This window comes from Pelmatolapia mariae, linkage group LG3_W (assembly GCF_036321145.2).
Source record: "Pelmatolapia mariae isolate MD_Pm_ZW linkage group LG3_W, Pm_UMD_F_2, whole genome shotgun sequence".
NCBI lineage: Eukaryota > Metazoa > Chordata > Actinopteri > Cichliformes > Cichlidae > Pelmatolapia > Pelmatolapia mariae.
This window is the reverse complement of record NC_086229.1, coordinates 43,784,604-43,807,489: the sequence shown is the minus strand read 5'-3', so window position 1 is coordinate 43,807,489 and position 22,886 is coordinate 43,784,604. Positions and strand designations below refer to the sequence as shown.

At 43.6% G+C, this 22,886-nt stretch overlaps 1 long non-coding RNA gene and 20 other non-coding genes across 21 annotated transcripts; all 21 read right to left on the bottom strand.

Annotated features, from left to right (window-relative positions):
- Positions 1–192: 192 nt before the first annotated feature.
- Positions 193–274, bottom strand: trnal-aag (transfer RNA leucine (anticodon AAG)). The gene has a single exon. It is a non-coding gene; the product is annotated as a tRNA-Leu (tRNA).
- Positions 275–1,250: 976 nt separating this feature from the next.
- Positions 1,251–1,332, bottom strand: trnal-uag (transfer RNA leucine (anticodon UAG)). The gene has a single exon. It is a non-coding gene; the product is annotated as a tRNA-Leu (tRNA).
- A 595-nt stretch (positions 1,333–1,927) lies between these two features.
- On the bottom strand, positions 1,928–1,999 carry trnae-uuc (transfer RNA glutamic acid (anticodon UUC)). The gene has a single exon. It is a non-coding gene; the product is annotated as a tRNA-Glu (tRNA).
- Positions 2,000–2,478: 479 nt separating this feature from the next.
- trnal-aag (transfer RNA leucine (anticodon AAG)) lies at positions 2,479–2,560 on the bottom strand. The gene has a single exon. It is a non-coding gene; the product is annotated as a tRNA-Leu (tRNA).
- A 976-nt stretch (positions 2,561–3,536) lies between these two features.
- On the bottom strand, positions 3,537–3,618 carry trnal-uag (transfer RNA leucine (anticodon UAG)). Its single transcript has one exon. It is a non-coding gene; the product is annotated as a tRNA-Leu (tRNA).
- A 595-nt stretch (positions 3,619–4,213) lies between these two features.
- On the bottom strand, positions 4,214–4,285 carry trnae-uuc (transfer RNA glutamic acid (anticodon UUC)). Its single transcript has one exon. It is a non-coding gene; the product is annotated as a tRNA-Glu (tRNA).
- Positions 4,286–4,762: 477 nt separating this feature from the next.
- On the bottom strand, positions 4,763–4,844 carry trnal-aag (transfer RNA leucine (anticodon AAG)). Its single transcript has one exon. It is a non-coding gene; the product is annotated as a tRNA-Leu (tRNA).
- A 976-nt stretch (positions 4,845–5,820) lies between these two features.
- On the bottom strand, positions 5,821–5,902 carry trnal-uag (transfer RNA leucine (anticodon UAG)). The gene has a single exon. It is a non-coding gene; the product is annotated as a tRNA-Leu (tRNA).
- A 976-nt stretch (positions 5,903–6,878) lies between these two features.
- trnal-uag (transfer RNA leucine (anticodon UAG)) lies at positions 6,879–6,960 on the bottom strand. The gene has a single exon. It is a non-coding gene; the product is annotated as a tRNA-Leu (tRNA).
- A 595-nt stretch (positions 6,961–7,555) lies between these two features.
- On the bottom strand, positions 7,556–7,627 carry trnae-uuc (transfer RNA glutamic acid (anticodon UUC)). Its single transcript has one exon. It is a non-coding gene; the product is annotated as a tRNA-Glu (tRNA).
- Positions 7,628–8,104: 477 nt separating this feature from the next.
- Positions 8,105–8,186, bottom strand: trnal-aag (transfer RNA leucine (anticodon AAG)). Its single transcript has one exon. It is a non-coding gene; the product is annotated as a tRNA-Leu (tRNA).
- A 969-nt stretch (positions 8,187–9,155) lies between these two features.
- Positions 9,156–9,237, bottom strand: trnal-uag (transfer RNA leucine (anticodon UAG)). Its single transcript has one exon. It is a non-coding gene; the product is annotated as a tRNA-Leu (tRNA).
- Positions 9,238–9,832: 595 nt separating this feature from the next.
- trnae-uuc (transfer RNA glutamic acid (anticodon UUC)) lies at positions 9,833–9,904 on the bottom strand. The gene has a single exon. It is a non-coding gene; the product is annotated as a tRNA-Glu (tRNA).
- A 479-nt stretch (positions 9,905–10,383) lies between these two features.
- trnal-aag (transfer RNA leucine (anticodon AAG)) lies at positions 10,384–10,465 on the bottom strand. The gene has a single exon. It is a non-coding gene; the product is annotated as a tRNA-Leu (tRNA).
- Positions 10,466–11,441: 976 nt separating this feature from the next.
- Positions 11,442–11,523, bottom strand: trnal-uag (transfer RNA leucine (anticodon UAG)). Its single transcript has one exon. It is a non-coding gene; the product is annotated as a tRNA-Leu (tRNA).
- Positions 11,524–12,338: 815 nt separating this feature from the next.
- Positions 12,339–15,289, bottom strand: LOC134616589 (uncharacterized). Its single transcript, XR_010091468.2, has 7 exons — positions 15,083–15,289; positions 14,309–14,420; positions 13,909–13,997; positions 13,644–13,795; positions 13,495–13,527; positions 13,007–13,190; positions 12,339–12,551 (listed from the first exon to the last, which is right to left on the bottom strand). It is a non-coding gene; the product is annotated as an uncharacterized LOC134616589 (long non-coding RNA).
- A 508-nt stretch (positions 15,290–15,797) lies between these two features.
- trnae-uuc (transfer RNA glutamic acid (anticodon UUC)) lies at positions 15,798–15,869 on the bottom strand. Its single transcript has one exon. It is a non-coding gene; the product is annotated as a tRNA-Glu (tRNA).
- Positions 15,870–16,912: 1,043 nt separating this feature from the next.
- On the bottom strand, positions 16,913–16,994 carry trnal-aag (transfer RNA leucine (anticodon AAG)). Its single transcript has one exon. It is a non-coding gene; the product is annotated as a tRNA-Leu (tRNA).
- A 2,618-nt stretch (positions 16,995–19,612) lies between these two features.
- On the bottom strand, positions 19,613–19,694 carry trnal-uag (transfer RNA leucine (anticodon UAG)). Its single transcript has one exon. It is a non-coding gene; the product is annotated as a tRNA-Leu (tRNA).
- Positions 19,695–20,273: 579 nt separating this feature from the next.
- trnae-uuc (transfer RNA glutamic acid (anticodon UUC)) lies at positions 20,274–20,345 on the bottom strand. The gene has a single exon. It is a non-coding gene; the product is annotated as a tRNA-Glu (tRNA).
- Positions 20,346–21,906: 1,561 nt separating this feature from the next.
- trnal-aag (transfer RNA leucine (anticodon AAG)) lies at positions 21,907–21,988 on the bottom strand. The gene has a single exon. It is a non-coding gene; the product is annotated as a tRNA-Leu (tRNA).
- Positions 21,989–22,886: the final 898 nt, after the last annotated feature.

Sequence of the window (22,886 nt, the reverse complement as noted above, 5' to 3'; positions counted from 1 at the left end):
GAAATACATGCAAGTTGTAAATGACTTTACAGCACCTGACTAATGTGGTTTGAAAGAATTGCTCTTGATGAGTTTCCTGCATGTTTGGACTTGACAGACATTCTATAACAGATTTGATTTCCACTGCAGCCCTTACAATTTATTGGAAAGGCATGGAAGAAACAGAAAGAGAACTCTGCCGCTTGAACACTATGGCAGCAGTGGGATTCGAACCCACGCCTCCGAAGAGACTGGAGCCTTAATCCAGCACCTTAGACCGCTCGGTCATGCTACCATTGCGAGTAAGAACCTCATCACAAAAATCTAGACAGCAAAACTTGAAAACGTGCAGCACAAAATAGAAGCCCAGAACATTCAGTAATGCTCTTACTGTTGTAGAAAAACATGTTTAATACTTGCCTGAGTGTTTTTGGATACAATAGCATCTGACTGCCCTGGTTAAACTCTTATTGCAGCAATAGGATTTCAACCCACATGTGTGAGGAGCCTGGAGTCTTAACCCAGATCCTTAGACCACACAACCTAACACCTTACAATGCGCTGGACTTGAAGCACACTTGAGTAGCCACTAACCAGTCAGTGATGAGACTGTGAATAAAAAGACATGAAACATCTGCACGTTATAAATGACTTTTGCAGAAGAATTTCTTTTATTCATGTCTTAATCACATTATTTTATTGTATAATACCTTGGTGCCACTGGATTTTAGCATGTCTCTCACACTCATACTGGTAACAGATGGTATCTCAGGAAGTTGGAGGGAAGCATTCACACACAAAGGACCCAGAGTGGGGGGAAGAGTCTTTTGTCTCTTTCTCCACTGTAAGAAGTAGCAAGGGAGTGTGAAACTTTCTTTGGGGGTGGGGGGTACCAAAGGTGTGAAAACAGCTGTGTACTGCCTTTTGTTCCTGTAAGAGGTATTTCACCGAAGGCCATGCTAGACTCAGTTAGGGACTCTGCCCATCGTCTGCCTCGCCATGATGCATTCCCTTACCAAGCTTGATTTCTGTTCTTGTTTTTATTAAAGAATGTTAGCTACCGCTCACCGCTTGTCTGCGGGCTTTATTGAATGGAAAACTTCCACAACACTTAACAGCGCCCTGACTAATGCGGTTTGGAAGAAGTGCTTTTGATGAGATTCCTGCTTGATTGTACTTGACAGACATTCCCTAACAGATTTGATTTCCACTGTCGCCGTTACATTTTATTGGTAAGGCATGGGACAAACACGAAAAGAACCTGAAGACCATGGCAGCAGTGGGATTCGAACCCACGCCCCCGAAGAGACTGGAGCCTAAATCCAGCACCTTAGACCGCTCGGTCATGCTACCATTGGGAGCAAGAACCTCATCGCAAAAATCTAGACAGGAAAAATTGAAAAAGTGCAACACAAACCAGAAGCCCAGAACATTCAGTGATGCTCTTACTGTTGTAGAAAAACATGTTTAATACTTTTTGGATACAAAAACATCTGCCTGCCCTGCTTAAAATCTGTTCATCAACCCTGATTAACAATGGGCTCTTGGCTCAGCTTCATCATTGTCGATATGCAGCTTGTCAATACCACTGATCAACAGGCAGGATTACCATTCACAGAGAGTCAAGGAATGGTTGCAATCACAGCATTGTAAGATGGCGAAAGACGTACCCTTAATGCACCCTCCCTTGGTTCAAAGATGGTCATTTGATTTTCACATAAACACCCACCTTGACTCCCCGCTCAAACTAGCAGGCCTGCTTGTGTACATCCTCGTCACTGAAAACGGTATAGTCCTGATCTGAACAGTTAGCTGTTTTATACCATGTGCTTAGCCAGAAGTTTGTTGCCTAACCTGATGTTTGACTTCAGCCAACAACTTTCCCCATTTAATCCAGTGTGGGATTAACACAAAGAACACATTGGCTTTTGACCACATTAAAGGCATATTCCCATACCGGGAGTTGAACCCAGGCCGCCTGGGTGAAAACCAGGAATCCTAACCGCTAGACCATATGGGACTGGTTAGGCAGCGTGCCACTGTCACTGCCGTGCTCCTGGGTGAGAACCAGGAATTCTACCCGCTAGACCATACGGGACTGCTCCACTGTCATGAAATCAAGGACAGTCTTGTCACTCTGCAGCCTTGGTGAGACCAACATAGCAGCACCTTAATCAATTCTCCAGCGGTTGCAGGTTCTGGTCAAAAGCATTTTACAAGGGAGTGGACTGGAGTTGAAACACACTTGAGTGGCATGCAGGGAAGTCCACTAACCAGTCAGTGATGAGACCGTGAATAAAAAGACACGAAATACATGCAAGTTGTAAATGACTTTACAGCACCTGACTATTGTGGTTTGAAAGAATTGCTCTTGATGAGTTTCCTGCATGTTTGGACTTGACAGACATTCTATAACAGATTTGATTTCCACTGCAGCCCTTACAATTTATTGGAAAGGCATGGAAGAAATAGAAAGAGAACTCTGCCGCTTGAACACTATGGCAGCAGTGGGATTCGAACCCACGCCTCCGAAGAGACTGGAGCCTTAATCCAGCACCTTAGACCGCTCGGTCATGCTACCATTGCGAGTAAGAACCTCATCACAAAAATCTAGACAGCAAAACTTGAAAACGTGCAGCACAAAATAGAAGCCCAGAACATTCAGTAATGCTCTTACTGTTGTAGAAAAACATGTTTAATACTTGCCTGAGTGTTTTTGGATACAATAGCATCTGACTGCCCTGGTTAAACTCTTATTGCAGCAATAGGATTTCAACCCACATGTGTGAGGAGCCTGGAGTCTTAACCCAGATCCTTAGACCACACAACCTAACACCTTACAATGCGCTGGACTTGAAGCACACTTGAGTAGCCACTAACCAGTCAGTGATGAGACTGTGAATAAAAAGACATGAAACATCTGCACGTTATAAATGACTTTTGCAGAAGAATTTCTTTTATTCATGTCTTAATCACATTATTTTATTGTATAATACCTTGGTGCCACTGGATTTTAGCATGTCTCTCACACTCATACTGGTAACAGATGGTATCTCAGGAAGTTGGAGGGAAGCATTCACACACAAAGGACCCAGAGTGGGGGGAAGAGTCTTTTGTCTCTTTCTCCACTGTAAGAAGTAGCAAGGGAGTGTGAAACTTTCTTTGGGGGTGGGGGGTACCAAAGGTGTGAAAACAGCTGTGTACTGCCTTTTGTTCCTGTAAGAGGTATTTCACCGAAGGCCATGCTAGACTCAGTTAGGGACTCTGCCCATCGTCTGCCTCGCCATGATGCATTCCCTTACCAAGCTTGATTTCTGTTCTTGTTTTTATTAAAGAATGTTAGCTACCGCTCACCGCTTGTCTGCGGGCTTTATTGAATGGAAAACTTCCACAACACTTAACAGCGCCCTGACTAATGCGGTTTGGAAGAAGTGCTTTTGATGAGATTCCTGCTTGATTGTACTTGACAGACATTCCCTAACAGATTTGATTTCCACTGTCGCCGTTACATTTTATTGGTAAGGCATGGGACAAACACGAAAAGAACTTGAACACTATGGCAGCAGTGGGATTCGAACCCACGCCCCCGAAGAGACTGGAGCCTAAATCCAGCACCTTAGACCGCTCGGTCATGCTACCATTGGGAGCAAGAACCTCATAGCACAAATCTAGACAGGAAAAATTGAAAAAGTGCAACACAAACCAGAAGCCCAGAACATTCAGTGATGCTCTTACTGTTGTAGAAAAACATGTTTAATACTTTTTGGATACAAAAACATCTGCCTGCCCTGCTTAAAATCTGTTCATCAACCCTGATTAACAATGGGCTCTTGGCTCAGCTTCATCATTGTCGATATGCAGCTTGTCAATACCACTGATCAACAGGCAGGATTACCATTCACAGAGAGTCAAGGAATGGTTGCAATCACAGCATTGTAAGATGGCGAAAGACGTACCCTTAATGCACCCTCCCTTGGTTCAAAGATGGTCATTTGATTTTCACATAAACACCCACCTTGACTCCCCGCTCAAACTAGCAGGCCTGCTTGTGTACATCCTCGTCACTGAAAACGGTATAGTCCTGATCTGAACAGTTAGCTGTTTTATACCATGTGCTTAGCCAGAAGTTTGTTGCCTAACCTGATGTTTGACTTCAGCCAACAACTTTCCCCATTTAATCCAGTGTGGGATTAACACAAAGAACACATTGGCTTTTGACCACATTAAAGGCATATTCCCATACCGGGAGTTGAACCCGGGCCGCCTGGGTGAAAACCAGGAATCCTAACCGCTAGACCATATGGGACTGGTTAGGCAGCGTGCCACTGTCACTGCCGTGCTCCTGGGTGAGAACCAGGAATTCTACCCGCTAGACCATACGGGACTGCTCCACTGTCATGAAATCAAGGACAGTCTTGTCACTCTGCAGCCTTGGTGAGACCAACATAGCAGCACCTTAATCAATTCTCCAGCGGTTGCAGGTTCTGGTCAAAAGCATTTTACAAGGGAGTGGACTGGAGTTGAAACACACTTGAGTGGAAGGCAGGGAAGTCCGCTAACCAGTCAGTGATGAGACCGTGAATAAAAAGACACGAAATACATGCAAGTTGTAAATGACTTTACAGCACCTGACTATTGTGGTTTGAAAGAATTGCTCTTGATGAGTTTCCTGCATGTTTGGACTTGACAGACATTCTATAACAGATTTGATTTCCACTGCAGCCCTTACAATTTATTGGAAAGGCATGGAAGAAATAGAGAGAACTCTGCCGCTTGAACACTATGGCAGCAGTGGGATTCGAACCCACGCCTCCGAAGAGACTGAAGCCTTAATCCAGCACCTTAGACCGCTCGGTCATGCTACCATTGCGAGTAAGAACCTCATCACAAAAATCTAGACAGCAAAACTTGAAAACGTGCAGCACAAAATAGAAGCCCAGAACATTCAGTAATGCTCTTACTGTTGTAGAAAAACATGTTTAATACTTGCCTGAGTGTTTTTGGATACAATAGCATCTGACTGCCCTGGTTAAACTCTTATTGCAGCAATAGGATTTCAACCCACATGTGTGAGGAGCCTGGAGTCTTAACCCAGATCCTTAGACCACACAACCTAACACCTTACAATGCGCTGGACTTGAAGCACACTTGAGTAGCCACTAACCAGTCAGTGATGAGACTGTGAATAAAAAGACATGAAACATCTGCACGTTATAAATGACTTTTGCAGAAGAATTTCTTTTATTCATGTCTTAATCACATTATTTTATTGTATAATACCTTGGTGCCACTGGATTTTAGCATGTCTCTCACACTCATACTGGTAACAGATGGTATCTCAGGAAGTTGGAGGGAAGCATTCACACACAAAGGACCCAGAGTGGGGGGAAGAGTCTTTTGTCTCTTTCTCCACTGTAAGAAGTAGCAAGGGAGTGTGAAACTTTCTTTGGGGGTGGGGGGTACCAAAGGTGTGAAAACAGCTGTGTACTGCCTTTTGTTCCTGTAAGAGGTATTTCACCGAAGGCCATGCTAGACTCAGTTAGGGACTCTGCCCATCGTCTGCCTCGCCATGATGCATTCCCTTACCAAGCTTGATTTCTGTTCTTGTTTTTATTAAAGAATGTTAGCTACCGCTCACCGCTTGTCTGCGGGCTTTATTGAATGGAAAACTTCCACAACACTTAACAGCGCCCTGACTAATGCGGTTTGGAAGAAGTGCTTTTGATGAGATTCCTGCTTGATTGTACTTGACAGACATTCCCTAACAGATTTGATTTCCACTGTCGCCGTTACATTTTATTGGTAAGGCATGGGACAAACACGAAAAGAACCTGAAGACCATGGCAGCAGTGGGATTCGAACCCACGCCCCCGAAGAGACTGGAGCCTAAATCCAGCACCTTAGACCGCTCGGTCATGCTACCATTGGGAGCAAGAACCTCATCGCAAAAATCTAGACAGGAAAAATTGAAAAAGTGCAACACAAACCAGAAGCCCAGAACATTCAGTAATGCTCTTACTGTTGTAGAAAAACATGTTTAATACTTGCCTGAGTGTTTTTGGATACAATAGCATCTGACTGCCCTGGTTAAACTCTTATTGCAGCAATAGGATTTCAACCCACATGTGTGAGGAGCCTGGAGTCTTAACCCAGATCCTTAGACCACACAACCTAACACCTTACAATGCGCTGGACTTGAAGCACACTTGAGTAGCCACTAACCAGTCAGTGATGAGACTGTGAATAAAAAGACATGAAACATCTGCACGTTATAAATGACTTTTGCAGAAGAATTTCTTTTATTCATGTCTTAATCACATTATTTTATTGTATAATACCTTGGTGCCACTGGATTTTAGCATGTCTCTCACACTCATACTGGTAACAGATGGTATCTCAGGAAGTTGGAGGGAAGCATTCACACACAAAGGACCCAGAGTGGGGGGAAGAGTCTTTTGTCTCTTTCTCCACTGTAAGAAGTAGCAAGGGAGTGTGAAACTTTCTTTGGGGGTGGGGGGTACCAAAGGTGTGAAAACAGCTGTGTACTGCCTTTTGTTCCTGTAAGAGGTATTTCACCGAAGGCCATGCTAGACTCAGTTAGGGACTCTGCCCATCGTCTGCCTCGCCATGATGCATTCCCTTACCAAGCTTGATTTCTGTTCTTGTTTTTATTAAAGAATGTTAGCTACCGCTCACCGCTTGTCTGCGGGCTTTATTGAATGGAAAACTTCCACAACACTTAACAGCGCCCTGACTAATGCGGTTTGGAAGAAGTGCTTTTGATGAGATTCCTGCTTGATTGTACTTGACAGACATTCCCTAACAGATTTGATTTCCACTGTCGCCGTTACATTTTATTGGTAAGGCATGGGACAAACACGAAAAGAACCTGAAGACCATGGCAGCAGTGGGATTCGAACCCACGCCCCCGAAGAGACTGGAGCCTAAATCCAGCACCTTAGACCGCTCGGTCATGCTACCATTGGGAGCAAGAACCTCATCGCAAAAATCTAGACAGGAAAAATTGAAAAAGTGCAACACAAACCAGAAGCCCAGAACATTCAGTGATGCTCTTACTGTTGTAGAAAAACATGTTTAATACTTTTTGGATACAAAAACATCTGCCTGCCCTGCTTAAAATCTGTTCATCAACCCTGATTAACAATGGGCTCTTGGCTCAGCTTCATCATTGTCGATATGCAGCTTGTCAATACCACTGATCAACAGGCAGGATTACCATTCACAGAGAGTCAAGGAATGGTTGCAATCACAGCATTGTAAGATGGCGAAAGACGTACCCTTAATGCACCCTCCCTTGGTTCAAAGATGGTCATTTGATTTTCACATAAACACCCACCTTGACTCCCCGCTCAAACTAGCAGGCCTGCTTGTGTACATCCTCGTCACTGAAAACGGTATAGTCCTGATCTGAACAGTTAGCTGTTTTATACCATGTGCTTAGCCAGAAGTTTGTTGCCTAACCTGATGTTTGACTTGAGCCAACAACTTTCCCCATTTAATCCAGTGTGGGATTAACACAAAGAACACATTGGCTTTTGACCACATTAAAGGCATATTCCCATACCGGGAGTTGAACCCAGGCCGCCTGGGTGAAAACCAGGAATCCTAACCGCTAGACCATATGGGACTGGTTAGGCAGCGTGCCACTGTCACTGCCGTGCTCCTGGGTGAGAACCAGGAATTCTACCCGCTAGACCATACGGGACTGCTCCACTGTCATGAAATCAAGGACAGTCTTGTCACTCTGCAGCCTTGGTGAGACCAACATAGCAGCACCTTAATCAATTCTCCAGCGGTTGCAGGTTCTGGTCAAAAGCATTTTACAAGGGAGTGGACTGGAGTTGAAACACACTTGAGTGGCATGCGGGGAAGTCCACTAACCAGTCAGTGATGAGACCGTGAATAAAAAGACACGAAATACATGCAAGTTGTAAATGACTTTACAGCACCTGACTAATGTGGTTTGAAAGAATTGCTCTTGATGAGTTTCCTGCATGTTTGGACTTGACAGACATTCTATAACAGATTTGATTTCCACTGCAGCCCTTACAATTTATTGGAAAGGCATGGAAGAAATAGAGAGAACTCTGCCGCTTGAACACTATGGCAGCAGTGGGATTCGAACCCACGCCTCCGAAGAGACTGGAGCCTTAATCCAGCACCTTAGACCGCTCGGTCATGCTACCATTGCGAGTAAGAACCTCATCACAAAAATCTAGACAGCAAAACTTGAAAACGTGCAGCACAAAATAGAAGCCCAGAACATTCAGTAATGCTCTTACTGTTGTAGAAAAACATGTTTAATACTTGCCTGAGTGTTTTTGGATACAATAGCATCTGACTGCCCTGGTTAAACTCTTATTGCAGCAATAGGATTTCAACCCACATGTGTGAGGAGCCTGGAGTCTTAACCCAGATCCTTAGACCACACAACCTAACACCTTACAATGCGCTGGACTTGAAGCACACTTGAGTAGCCACTAACCAGTCAGTGATGAGACTGTGAATAAAAAGACATGAAACATCTGCACGTTATAAATGACTTTTGCAGAAGAATTTCTTTTATTCATGTCTTAATCACATTATTTTATTGTATAATACCTTGGTGCCACTGGATTTTAGCATGTCTCTCACACTCATACTGGTAACAGATGGTATCTCAGGAAGTTGGAGGGAAGCATTCACACACAAAGGACCCAGAGTGGGGGGAAGAGTCTTTTGTCTCTTTCTCCACTGTAAGAAGTAGCAAGGGAGTGTGAAACTTTCTTTGGGGGTGGGGGGTACCAAAGGTGTGAAAACAGCTGTGTACTGCCTTTTGTTCCTGTAAGAGGTATTTCACCGAAGGCCATGCTAGACTCAGTTAGGGACTCTGCCCATCGTCTGCCTCGCCATGATGCATTCCCTTACCAAGCTTGATTTCTGTTCTTGTTTTTATTAAAGAATGTTAGCTACCGCTTGTCTGCGGGCTTTATTGAATGGAAAACTTCCACAACACTTAACAGCGCCCTGACTAATGCGGTTTGGAAGAAGTGCTTTTGATGAGATTCCTGCTTGATTGTACTTGACAGACATTCCCTAACAGATTTGATTTCCACTGTCGCCGTTACATTTTATTGGTAAGGCATGGGACAAACACGAAAAGAACCTGAAGACCATGGCAGCAGTGGGATTCGAACCCACGCCCCCGAAGAGACTGGAGCCTAAATCCAGCACCTTAGACCGCTCGGTCATGCTACCATTGGGAGCAAGAACCTCATCGCAAAAATCTAGACAGGAAAAATTGAAAAAGTGCAACACAAACCAGAAGCCCAGAACATTCAGTGATGCTCTTACTGTTGTAGAAAAACATGTTTAATACTTTTTGGATACAAAAACATCTGCCTGCCCTGCTTAAAATCTGTTCATCAACCCTGATTAACAATGGGCTCTTGGCTCAGCTTCATCATTGTCGATATGCAGCTTGTCAATACCACTGATCAACAGGCAGGATTACCATTCACAGAGAGTCAAGGAATGGTTGCAATCACAGCATTGTAAGATGGCGAAAGACGTACCCTTAATGCACCCTCCCTTGGTTCAAAGATGGTCATTTGATTTTCACATAAACACCCACCTTGACTCCCCGCTCAAACTAGCAGGCCTGCTTGTGTACATCCTCGTCACTGAAAACGGTATAGTCCTGATCTGAACAGTTAGCTGTTTTATACCATGTGCTTAGCCAGAAGTTTGTTGCCTAACCTGATGTTTGACTTCAGCCAACAACTTTCCCCATTTAATCCAGTGTGGGATTAACACAAAGAACACATTGGCTTTTGACCACATTAAAGGCATATTCCCATACCGGGAGTTGAACCCGGGCCACCTGGGTGAAAACCAGGAATCCTAACCGCTAGACCATATGGGACTGGTTAGGCAGCGTGCCACTGTCACTGCCGTGCTCCTGGGTGAGAACCAGGAATTCTACCCGCTAGACCATACGGGACTGCTCCACTGTCATGAAATCAAGGACAGTCTTGTCACTCTGCAGCCTTGGTGAGACCAACATAGCAGCACCTTAATCAATTCTCCAGCGGTTGCAGGTTCTGGTCAAAAGCATTTTACAAGGGAGTGGACTGGAGTTGAAACACACTTGAGTGGCATGCGGGGAAGTCCACTAACCAGTCAGTGATGAGACCGTGAATAAAAAGACACGAAATACATGCAAGTTGTAAATGACTTTACAGCACCTGACTAATGTGGTTTGAAAGAATTGCTCTTGATGAGTTTCCTGCATGTTTGGACTTGACAGACATTCTATAACAGATTTGATTTCCACTGCAGCCCTTACAATTTATTGGAAAGGCATGGAAGAAACAGAAAGAGAACTCTGCCGCTTGAACACTATGGCAGCAGTGGGATTCGAACCCACGCCTCCGAAGAGACTGGAGCCTTAATCCAGCACCTTAGACCGCTCGGTCATGCTACCATTGCGAGTAAGAACCTCATCACAAAAATCTAGACAGCAAAACTTGAAAACGTGCAGCACAAAATAGAAGCCCAGAACATTCAGTAATGCTCTTACTGTTGTAGAAAAACATGTTTAATACTTGCCTGAGTGTTTTTGGATACAATAGCATCTGACTGCCCTGGTTAAACTCTTATTGCAGCAATAGGATTTCAACCCACATGTGTGAGGAGCCTGGAGTCTTAACCCAGATCCTTAGACCACACAACCTAACACCTTACAATGCGCTGGACTTGAAGCACACTTGAGTAGCCACTAACCAGTCAGTGATGAGACTGTGAATAAAAAGACATGAAACATCTGCACGTTATAAATGACTTTTGCAGAAGAATTTCTTTTATTCATGTCTTAATCACATTATTTTATTGTATAATACCTTGGTGCCACTGGATTTTAGCATATCTCTCACACTCATACTGGTAACAGATGGTATCTCAGGAAGTTGGAGGGAAGCATTCACACACAAAGGACCCAGAGTGGGGGGAAGAGTCTTTTGTCTCTTTCTCCACTGTAAGAAGTAGCAAGGGAGTGTGAAACTTTCTTTGGGGGTGGGGGGTACCAAAGGTGTGAAAACAGCTGTGTACTGCCTTTTGTTCCTGTAAGAGGTATTTCACCGAAGGCCATGCTAGACTCAGTTAGGGACTCTGCCCATCGTCTGCCTCGCCATGATGCATTCCCTTACCAAGCTTGATTTCTGTTCTTGTTTTTATTAAAGAATGTTAGCTACCGCTCACCGCTTGTCTGCGGGCTTTATTGAATGGAAAACTTCCACAACACTTAACAGCGCCCTGACTAATGCGGTTTGGAAGAAGTGCTTTTGATGAGATTCCTGCTTGATTGTACTTGACAGACATTCCCTAACAGATTTGATTTCCACTGTCGCCGTTACATTTTATTGGTAAGGCATGGGACAAACACGAAAAGAACCTGAAGACCATGGCAGCAGTGGGATTCGAACCCACGCCCCCGAAGAGACTGGAGCCTAAATCCAGCACCTTAGACCGCTCGGTCATGCTACCATTGGGAGCAAGGACCTCATCGCAAAAATCTAGACAGGAAAAATTGAAAAAGTGCAACACAAACCAGAAGCCCAGAACTTTCAGTGATGCTCTTACTGTTGTAGAAAAACATGTTTAATACTTTTTGGATACAAAAACATCTGCCTGCCCTGCTTAAAATCTGTTCATCAACCCTGATTAACAATGGGCTCTTGGCTCAGCTTCATCATTGTCGATATGCAGCTTGTCAATACCACTGATCAACAGGCAGGATTACCATTCACAGAGAGTCAAGGAATGGTTGCAATCACAGCATTGTAAGATGGCGAAAGACGTACCCTTAATGCACCCTCCCTTGGTTCAAAGATGGTCATTTGATTTTCACATAAACACCCACCTTGACTCCCCGCTCAAACTAGCAGGCCTGCTTGTGTACATCCTCGTCACTGAAAACGGTATAGTCCTGATCTGAACAGTTAGCTGTTTTATACCATGTGCTTAGCCAGAAGTTTGTTCCCAGATAGCAAGGAAACATTGAAACAATGTTGAGTCAATATCAGGCGACGTCATTGAACCAACGTTGAGATCTGACGTTGACCCAACGTCACTCTTGCACCCATTTTTAACGTTGAAACAACGTCAGGTTTTGATGTTGAATCAATGTTGAAACCTGACATTGATTCGACGTTATATTTTCTAACACTGTTGACATTGAAACAATGTCAGATTCTGATATTGAAACACTGTTGAGCTATGGTGTTGATTTTCCACCTCTTTCGCACAGTTGCTTTTTATTGAAAAAAAACAAAAAACCAAAAAAGGTCAATAGACATGTATCATTTGCAAAATACTTTATTAAAAGACAAAGTTTCCTATTTACATTTCTATGTTTCACGTCACTTTTTATTATTTACTCCGGGATGGGGATGGATGATGTGCTTCCTGCGCGCCACCCGTACGATCTGGAGCATATCTGAGCCATTTCTGGACTGCTTGAGCAAAGACCAACTCAGACATAGAGTTCGCCCCTACCTGCTGCGCCAGGCCATCTAGGACAAAAAATAGACACACACACAAAAAAAGGGAATTAGAGCACATGAATAAGCTCTTGTTAATTGTCTTCAGCAGGGAGAAAGTATGTAAACTCCTAGGCTGATAAACATGAAAGTCACCAGGCAGAAATCAGCAAACTGCCGCATTTGATTCCCAAAGAGCCATAAGCTGAAAATGTGATATGTCTTAGCATGGTGTGCCGTGTATCCTTTAAAAAAAAGAAAACATGGGGTCGTCGGGCTGTACAAAGTGTACAACCCGAGGACAAAACAAGCCGAAGACCAAAGACTCCATCTCCAGATTAACCGGACATGAAAGTCTTGTTATTAAGAAAGACAAAGTAATATAGCAAAAAACAGACATAGGAAATGTGAAACGCACCCAGCACATCAATTGATCCCTTTATTGTTCACTTTAGGCTCATAAAACTACAATAAATGTTAAAACTTACCAAATATGCATCTGCACGGCGCTGTCTCTTTAAATGCCCTTTTTTGCTTTGTCTGGTCCTTGTTTTTTTTCCCCTGTCCAGTTGAGTACAGAGGCCAGCTCCTTTGTAATGGCATAAACCATTACACGGCGGACTCGCACCTCCAGTGTGGTCCAGCAGCACCAATCAACGCAAAGCGTCTCACCTATAGACACATTTTATGAGATGGAATTAGCGTGTCTCATGTCTTAAATGTGTATGCAAGTGCTTGTGTGTTTACTTCATGTAATTGATGATAGAAACATGTCATTTAGTTTTCCCTAAAGCCTGATTTTCAAGTCATACAAAGAATAAACCAAAGTATTGGCAGTGCAATGTATTTCTATTCCCTTTGGTTGGATATTCATTTGTTAGTTCTTGTAACTGCTAAAAGTGTTTACTAGTTTTTGCCTGTCACATATATTTGTTATACCATGTAAACTGTGAAATTCCAAGATTTTCAAACTTGCCTTGTAATAGTGGCCTCACAGAGTCTCTGGAATCTACAGAAAAAAAAAATCACAACAAGATGACATTCAGGAGTATAAATTGGGTTTTCTTTTTAGATAAGAGTACAATGACATTGTGATGCAGCTTTAAAGCTTTTTTAAAAGCATACCATCTATAGGGAAGACATCAGACTCTGCATGCTGGCGAGATCGCAAAGCTGTGTCGGTTTGTGCCGGAGTGGCGAAAGGTGCCGGAAGCTGGGTGGGGCATTATGATGGTTGCTATCAGTGGGCTGGGGGGCAGACTGCGGAGTGATGAGGGCTGTTTAGAAAAAGATAATTTTTTAAGTATTTAAGAATACAGACAACTTGTCAAAAAAGTTTCCTCGTGTCAGACACATATATGTACACAGACACTAGACAGTATTTTATTACCTGGTATTTTCACTCGAGGGGCCTGGGGAAACCGTTTTTTTGTAGGCTGCTCATCCTCTGAGTCCGTATATGTGTACAGGGGATTTGGTCTAAAGAAAAGAAATTAAAAACGGTCTTAAGTAATTGTAAATATGCTTTTGGCATATTGTTTCCTAAAGTTAGTTTGATTTCTAACAACACACACAGGAAACAGAGACGTGCAAGAAGGTACAGCATACAATGAATTTTTGAAGTGCACAAGTGTACACGGCTTTGCATTTTTAAAAAGTTTACAAACTTCCACTTTTTGGACTATATTATGTGGTGATATTGCAGTATGCAAGCACCACAGATATGTATAAAAGACAAGATCATAAATTCTTAACAATCAAAGATATGTTTGTGAATATAAAGGTTTTACTTGTGCTTTCTTTTAAGACTGGTCTGGGTTTCTTCTTCGGACTGAAGGTCAGACGTATCACAGCGTTCACGTGGATATCTCTGAAGACTGCGTTCTGCTTCGTGAAATGTGCCTGGAAATACAAACACAATGTACGGCCAGACATACATTACGTGTGGACAAAAGGTGCAAACGCATAGAAAAATCAGCGGTTTCAAAAATACCCTGGTACGTGTGGATGTAGCCTTATTCATTATTCAAGGCACAAACGGAAAGTCATGTACGCATGCAACGTAAAGTTAGGTGAGCGTGCAACGTACAGTCACGCATGCTGCGTGAGCATTCAAACTGAGTCTAAAGTTTTCGTGTGGGCATTGAAGCGAGTGCTCTCCAATCATCAAAAGTAACAAAGTCATTGAACACGTTTGTACAGTTAACTTTACGTTTATCAATCATATATCACAGATTTAGAATTTTTTGTAGTACTAAGCAACTACAGAGCGAAAGTCTGGGTCAAGCGCCGAGGCGACGGCAAGAACAAAGGAAACCTCGAAGCGTTAAAGCTAGCTTTGTAAGGGAATATAACGAAGAAATTATGAAACGAAAATGTTTTCTTTGTTGATATACTTTGTTCGCAGTGCAATTTATTTGTTGCCGGATTGTAAGAAGTAGACACAATTTAAATAACAGTAAAAAAAAACTCGTTAATGTACAACATTAACAAGTTTTTTTTTACTGTTATTCAAATGCAAACATGGAAATACCGAGTAGGAAAAAAAAATCATTCATTCTTACCTTATACTAATCATGGTGCAGGCCAGTGCAGTGCATGAACTGATGCCTTCTCCGGTCAATTCCGCTGAGAGTAAATTAAATGTCCCGCTCTACTGTAGAAGACAATGAATACCGGGGGAGGGGGGGGGATGTACCAATGTGAGAGGGGTGCTGCGGAATAGTCCAAGTGATCGCTGCTTTAATTTCCTGGTCAACTATACATAAATTGCGCGTAGACACGATTTTTTAAAGCTGGTGAACTAGACCAAGTCATTGATAACAGATGAACAATAAATCTACTTTCTCTGGTACTTTATACCCGATCAGTTGCAATGCAATTTAATGCTCAACTACAAATCGATGGTTTTTGATGGTGACCGGAGCCGAATGATCGTCAACTATAAATAGACGTTTTCTCGATGTTGTTGTTGTCACCTGGTCGACTATAAATAGATCAAATATCAATGACAAAAAAACAACGGTGAATCAACATCGTTACAACGTCTCTATAGTAAGACCGTCGGTTTACCACAGTATTTCAACGTTGTTACAACATTGGCATTTCAACCCCGACCATATACGACGGTTCGGATGAAAAATCAACATAGATTCAATGTCGTCTTGCTATCTGGGTTGCCTAACCTGATGTTTGACTTCAGCCAACAACTTTCCCCATTTAATCCAGTATGGGATTAACACAAAGAACACATTGGCTTTTGACCACATTAAAGGCATATTCCCATACCGGGAGTTGAACCCGGGCCGCCAGGGTGAAAACCAGGAATCCTAACCGCTAGACCATATGGGACTGGTTAGGCAGCGTGCCACTGTCACTGCCGTGCTCCTGGGTGAGAACCAGGAATTCTACCCGCTAGACCATACGGGACTGCTCCACTGTCATGAAATCAAGGACAGTCTTGTCACTCTGCAGCCTTGGTGAGACCAACATAGCAGCACCTTAATCAATTCTCCAGCGGTTGCAGGTTCTGGTCAAAAGCATTTTACAAGGGAGTGGACTGGAGTTGAAGCACACTTGAGTGGCATGCGGAGAAGTCCACTAACCAGTCAGTGATGAGACCGTGAATAAAAAGACACGTGTCTGTGAAGGTTCTCAGTCATCCAGGTCATCGTAGTCTAAGGAGCTTGGAAAGAAAAGCGTCTGGACTTCTTTAAGTTGCTTGAAAACGTTTCACCTCTCATCCGAGAAGCTTCTTCAGTTCTAAGGTCAAATGGCCGAGAGTCCCAGATTTAAACCCAGTGGGAGTATCCCCCCAAAGAGGGACAAAGGACCCCCTGGTGATCCTCTAATCACATGAGCCAAGGTGTGGAAGCGGGTGTGGGACCTAATCAGCCAGGGTTTCGGTTGTGCCCATTGTGAAACCTGGCCCCACATTGTCATGTGAATTCCTGAGGTCAGATGGCCCAGGATGTGAGTGGGCATTAAGGCGTCTGGGGAGGGAACTCAAAACTGGATTATAGATGGCAGACAGTTGGTGTCGTAAACCACCGCCTCTGTTCAAAGATGGTCGCTCACAGTGGACATAGATGGCCTCTTTCACTCCTCTTTCAAACCATCTGTCCTCTCTGTCCAAAATGTGAACATTGGCATCCTCGAAAGAGTGACCTTTATCCTTAAGATGCAGATGGATAAAAAGACACGAAATACATGCAAGTTGTAAATGACTTTACAGCACCTGACTAATGTGGTTTGAAAGAATTGCTCTTGATGAGTTTCCTGCATGTTTGGACTTGACAGACATTCTATAACAGATTTGATTTCCACTGCAGCCCTTACAATTTATTGGAAAGTCATGGAAGAAATAGAAAGAGAATTCCGCCGCTTGAACACTATGGCAGCAGTGGGATTCGAACCCACGCCTCCGAAGAGACTGGAGCCTTAATCCAGCACCTTAGACCGCTCGGTCATGCTACCATTGCGAGTAAGAACCTCATCACAAAAATCTAGACAGCAAAACTTGAAAACGTGCAGCACAAAATAGAAGCCCAGAACATTCAGTAATGCTCTTACTGTTGTAGAAAAACATGTTTAATACTTGCCTGAGTGTTTTTGGATACAATAGCATCTGACTGCCCTGGTTAAACTCTTATTGCAGCAATAGGATTTCAACCCACATGTGTGAGGAGCCTGGAGTCTTAACCCAGATCCTTAGACCACACAACCTAACACCTTACAATGCGCTGGAATGAAGCACACTTGAGTAGCCACTAACCAGTCAGTGATGAGACTGTGAATAAAAAGACATGAAACATCTGCACGTTATAAAAGACTTTTGCAGAAGAATTTCTTTTATTTATGTCTTAATCACATTATTTTATTGTATAATACCTTGGTGCCACTGGATTTTGCAAAGAAAAGCGTCTGGACTTCTTTAAGTTGCTTGAAGACGTTTCACCTCTCATCCGAGAAGCTTCTTCAGTTCTAAGGTCAAATGGCCGAGAGTCCCAGATTTAAACCCAGTGGGAGTATCCCCCCAAAGAGGGACAAAGGACCCCCTGGTGATCCTCTAATCACATGAGCCAAGGTGTGAAAGCGGGTGTGGGTCACAATCAGCCAGGGTTTCGGGTGTGCTCATTGTGAAACCTGGCCCCACCTTGTCATGCGAATTCCTGAGGTCAGATGGCCCAGGATGTGAGTGGGCATTAAGGCGTCTGGGGAGGGAACTCAAAACTGGATTATAGATGGCAGACAGTTGGTGTCGTAAACCACCGCCTCTGTTCAAAGATGGTCGCTCACAGTGGACATAGATGGCCTCTTTTACTCCTCTTTCAAACCATCTGTCCTCTCTGTCCAAAATGTGAACATTGGCATCCTTGAAAGAGTGACCTTTATCCTTAAGATGCAGATGGACTGCTGAGTCTTGTCCTGTGGAGGTGGCTCTTCTATGTTGTGCCATGCGCTTGTGAAGTGGCTGTTTGGTCTCTCCAATGTAGAGGTCTGGGCATTCCTCGCTGCACTGTACAGCATACACCACGTTGTTAAGTCTGTGTTTTGGAGTTTTGTCTTTCGGGTGATCTAGTTTCTGTCTGAGTGTGTTGCTGGGTCTGAAGTACACTGGGATGTCGTGCTTGGAGAAAACTCTCCTGAGTTTCTCTGCTACACCGGCTACATAGGGGATGACAACGTTGTTGCGTCTGTCTTTCTTATCCTCCCTCGCTGGTGTCTGATCTTCTTTTCTGTGCCTCTTTGCTGACTTTATGAACGCCCAGTTAGGATAACCGCATGTTTTGAGTGCTTCCTTTACATGTGTGTGTTCCTTCTTTTTCCCTTCAGGCTTAGAGGGAACATGTTCTGCCCGGTGGTGTAGGGTCCTGATTACTCCAAGTTTGTGTTCCAGAGGGTGATGGGAGTCAAAGAGGAGGTACTGGTCCGTGTGTGTGGGCTTCCGGTAAACTTCGATGTTGAGGTTGCCATTCTCTTCAATGTGCACGGCGCAGTCCAGGAAAGGCAAACAGTTATCCTTTGTGTCTTCCCTGGTGAACTTGATGTTGTTATCCACGGCGTTAATGTGCGCAGTGAAGGATTCCACTTCTTGTGTCTTGATTTTGACCCAGGTGTCGTCTACATATCTGTACCAGTGGCTGGGTACTCTTCCTTTGAAAGAGCCAAGAGCCTTCCTTTCCACTTCCTCCATGTAAAGGTTGGCTACAATAGGTGACACGGGGGAGCCCATGGCGCAGCCATGTTTTTGTCTGAAGAAGCCTTCGTTGTATTTGAAGTATGTTGTGGTAAGGCAGAGGTCTAACAGTGTGCAGATCTGATCGGGTGTGAAGTTGGTCCTGTCTTCCAAGGAGCTGTCTTCTTGTAGTCGTTTCCTGACAGTCTCCACTGCCTCCGTGGTGGGTATGCAAGTGAAGAGAGAGACTACATCAAAGGACACCATGGTTTCATCTGGATCCAGGGTAAGTTTCTGGACCTTGTCGGTGAAGTCGGTGGAGTTCTTGATGTGGTGTGGGGTGTTCCCCACGAGAGGTGCAAGGATGGTAGCAAGGTGTTTCGCAATGTTATAAGTGGCTGAGTTTATGCTACTGACTATGGGTCTGAGTGGGACCCCTTCCTTGTGGATTTTGGGAAGTCCATAAATGCAGGGTATGGCATCCCCTGGATAAAGGCGGTGATATGTAATGCGGTCAATGATTTTGTCCAAAAGGATTTTGTCCTTTTCAAGGTCTTGAAGAACCTTCAAGACCTTGAAGAAGAACCTGAGAACCTTCACAGACATAGACTCAGTTAGGGACTCTGCCCATCGTCTGCCTCGCCATGATGCATTCCCTTACCAAGCTTGATTTCTGTTCTTGTTTTTATTAAAGAATGTTAGCTACCGCTCACCGCTTGTCTGCGGGCTTTATTGAATGGAAAACTTCCACAACACTTAACAGCGCCCTGACTAATGCGGTTTGGAAGAAGTGCTTTTGATGAGATTCCTGCTTGATTGTACTTGACAGACATTCCCTAACAGATTTGATTTCCACTGTCGCCGTTACATTTTATTGGTAAGGCATGGGACAAACACGAAAAGAACCTGAAGACCATGGCAGCAGTGGGATTCGAACCCACGCCCCCGAAGAGACTGGAGCCTAAATCCAGCACCTTAGACCGCTCGGTCTTGCTACCATTGGGAGCAAGAACCTCATCGCAAAAATCTAGACAGGAAAAATTGAAAAAGTGCAACACAAACCAGAAGCCCAGAACATTCAGTGATGCTCTTACTGTTGTAGAAAAACATGTTTAATACTTTTTGGATACAAAAACATCTGCCTGCCCTGCTTAAAATCTGTTCATCAACCCTGATTAACAATGGGCTCTTGGCTCAGCTTCATCATTGTCGATATGCAGCTTGTCAATACCACTGATCAACAGGCAGGATTACCATTCACAGAGAGTCAAGGAATGGTTGCAATCACAGCATTGTAAGATGGCGACGTACCCTTAATGGTTCAAAGATAGTCATTTGATTTTCACATAAACACCCACCTTGACTCCCCGCTCAAACTAGCAGGCCTGCTTGTGTACATCCTCGTCACTGAAAACGGTATAGTCCTGATCTGAACAGTTAGCTGTTTTATACCATGTGCTTAGCCAGAGGTTTGTTGCCTAACCTGATGTTTGACTTCAGCCAACAACTTTCCCCATTTAATCCAGTGTGGGATTAACACAAAGAACACATTGGCTTTTGACCACATTAAAGGCATATTCCCATACCGGGAGTTGAACCCGGGCCGCCAGGGTGAAAACCAGGAATCCTAACCGCTAGAACATATGGGACTGGTTAGGCAGCGCGCCACTGCCTAACCATAGCTATGCAGATGACACACAAATATATATCACAATGTCACCAGGAGACCGAGGCCCTGTACAGGCTCTTGGTAAATGCATTGAGGAAATTAATGACTGGTTGTGCCACAATTTTCTCCAGCTAAACAAAAACAAAACTGAAATAATAGTCTTTGGAGCCAAAGAAAAACGATTACAGGTCACCAGAGAACTTCAATCTATACACCTAAAAACCACAAACCAGGCGAGAAATTTGGGTGTAGTGTTGGATGCAGACCTAAACTTAGAAAAACATATTAAGACAATAACAAAATCAGCTTACTATCACCTCATGAATATTTCAAGGATAAAAGATCTGATGTCTCAACAGGACCTGGAAAAACTAGTCCATGCATTCATCTTTAGCAGGCTTGATTACTGTAACAGCATCTTTACAGGTCTACCTAAAAATCAGTCAGACAACTACAGCTCATTCAGAACTCTGCTGCTAGAGTCCTCACTAAGACCAAAAAAGTGGACCACATCAGTCCAGCTCTGAGGTCTTTACACTGGCTGCCTGTCCGTCAGAGGATAGACTTTAAAGTTCTGATGCTGGTCTATAAAGCTCTGAATGGTTTAGGACCAAAATACATAAGTGACCTCCTGACCCAGTATGAACCTTCCAGATCCCTCAGGTCATCTGGATCCGGTTTTTTATCAGTTCCCAGAGTCAGAACCAGACACGGAGAAGCTGCATTCAGCTTTTATGCTTCTTATATCTGGAACAAACTCCCAGAAAGCCTCAGATCAGCTGAAACACTCAGTTTATTTAAATCCAGGTTGAAGACTCACCTGTTCTCAGCTGCTTTTGAATAAAGCACCAAATCCACACTTTTAAGCTTAAATTTCAAAAGTTACATTTTAACTACTGATTTTATCTACTGTCCCGATTTTATCTACTGTTTTGATTTTATATACTGTTTTGTTTGTTTGTTTGTTTGCTTGTCTTAATCAATTTCAAATCATGCTTTTTATTGGTTTTTGTTTTTAATGTCTCTGTAAAGCACTTTGAATCACCTTGTTGTTGAATTGTGCTACATAATTAAACTTGCCTTGCCACTGCCGTGCTCCTGGGTGAGAACCAGGAATTCTACCCGCTAGACCATACGGGACTGCTCCACTGTCATGAAATCAAGGACAGTCTTGTCACTCTGCAGCCTTGGTGAGACCAACATAGCAGCACCTTAATCAATTCTCCAGCGGTTGCAGGTTCTGGTCAAAAGCATTTTACAAGGGAGTGGACTGGAGTTGAAACACACTTGAGTGGCATGCGGGGAAGTCCACTAACCAGTCAGTGATGAGACCGTGAATAAAAAGACACGAAATACATGCAAGTTGTAAATGACTTTACAGCACCTGACTAATGTGGTTTGAAAGAATTGCTCTTGATGAGTTTCCTGCATGTTTGGACTTGACAGACATTCTATAACAGATTTGATTTCCACTGCAGCCCTTACAATTTATTGGAAAGGCATGGAAGAAATAGAAAGAGAACTCTGCCGCTTGAACACTATGGCAGCAGTGGGATTCGAACCCACGCCTCCGAAGAGACTGGAGCCTTAATCCAGCACCTTAGACCGCTCGGTCATGCTACCATTGCAAGTAAGAACCTCATCACAAAAATCTAGACAGCAAAACTTGAAAACGTGCAGCACAAAATAGAAGCCCAGAACATTCAGTAATGCTCTTACTGTTGTAGAAAAACATGTTTAATACTTGCCTGAGTGTTTTTGGATACAATAGCATCTGACTGCCCTGGTTAAACTCTTATTGCAGCAATAGGATTTCAACCCACATGTGTGAGGAGCCTGGAGTCTTAACCCAGATCCTTAGACCACACAACCTAACACCTTACAATGCGCTGGACTTGAAGCACACTTGAGTAGCCACTAACCAGTCAGTGATGAGACTGTGAATAAAAAGACATGAAACATCTGCACGTTATAAATGACTTTTGCAGAAGAATTTCTTTTATTCATGTCTTAATCACATTATTTTATTGTATAATACCTTGGTGCCACTGGATTTTAGCATGTCTCTCACACTCATACTGGTAACAGATGGTATCTCAGGAAGTTGGAGGGAAGCATTCACACACAAAGGACCCAGAGTGGGGGGAAGAGTCTTTTGTCTCTTTCTCCACTGTAAGAAGTAGCAAGGGAGTGTGAAACTTTCTTTGGGGGTGGGGGGTACCAAAGGTGTGAAAACAGCTGAGTACTGCCTTTTGTTCCTGTAAGAGGTATTTCACCGAAGGCCATGCTAGACTCAGTTAGGGACTCTGCCCATCGTCTGCCTCGCCATGATGCATTCCCTTACCAAGCTTGATTTCTGTTCTTGTTTTTATTAAAGAATGTTAGCTACCGCTCACCGCTTGTCTGCGGGCTTTATTGAATGGAAAACTTCCACAACACTTAACAGCGCCCTGACTAATGCGGTTTGGAAGAAGTGCTTTTGATGAGATTCCTGCTTGATTGTACTTGACAGACATTCCCT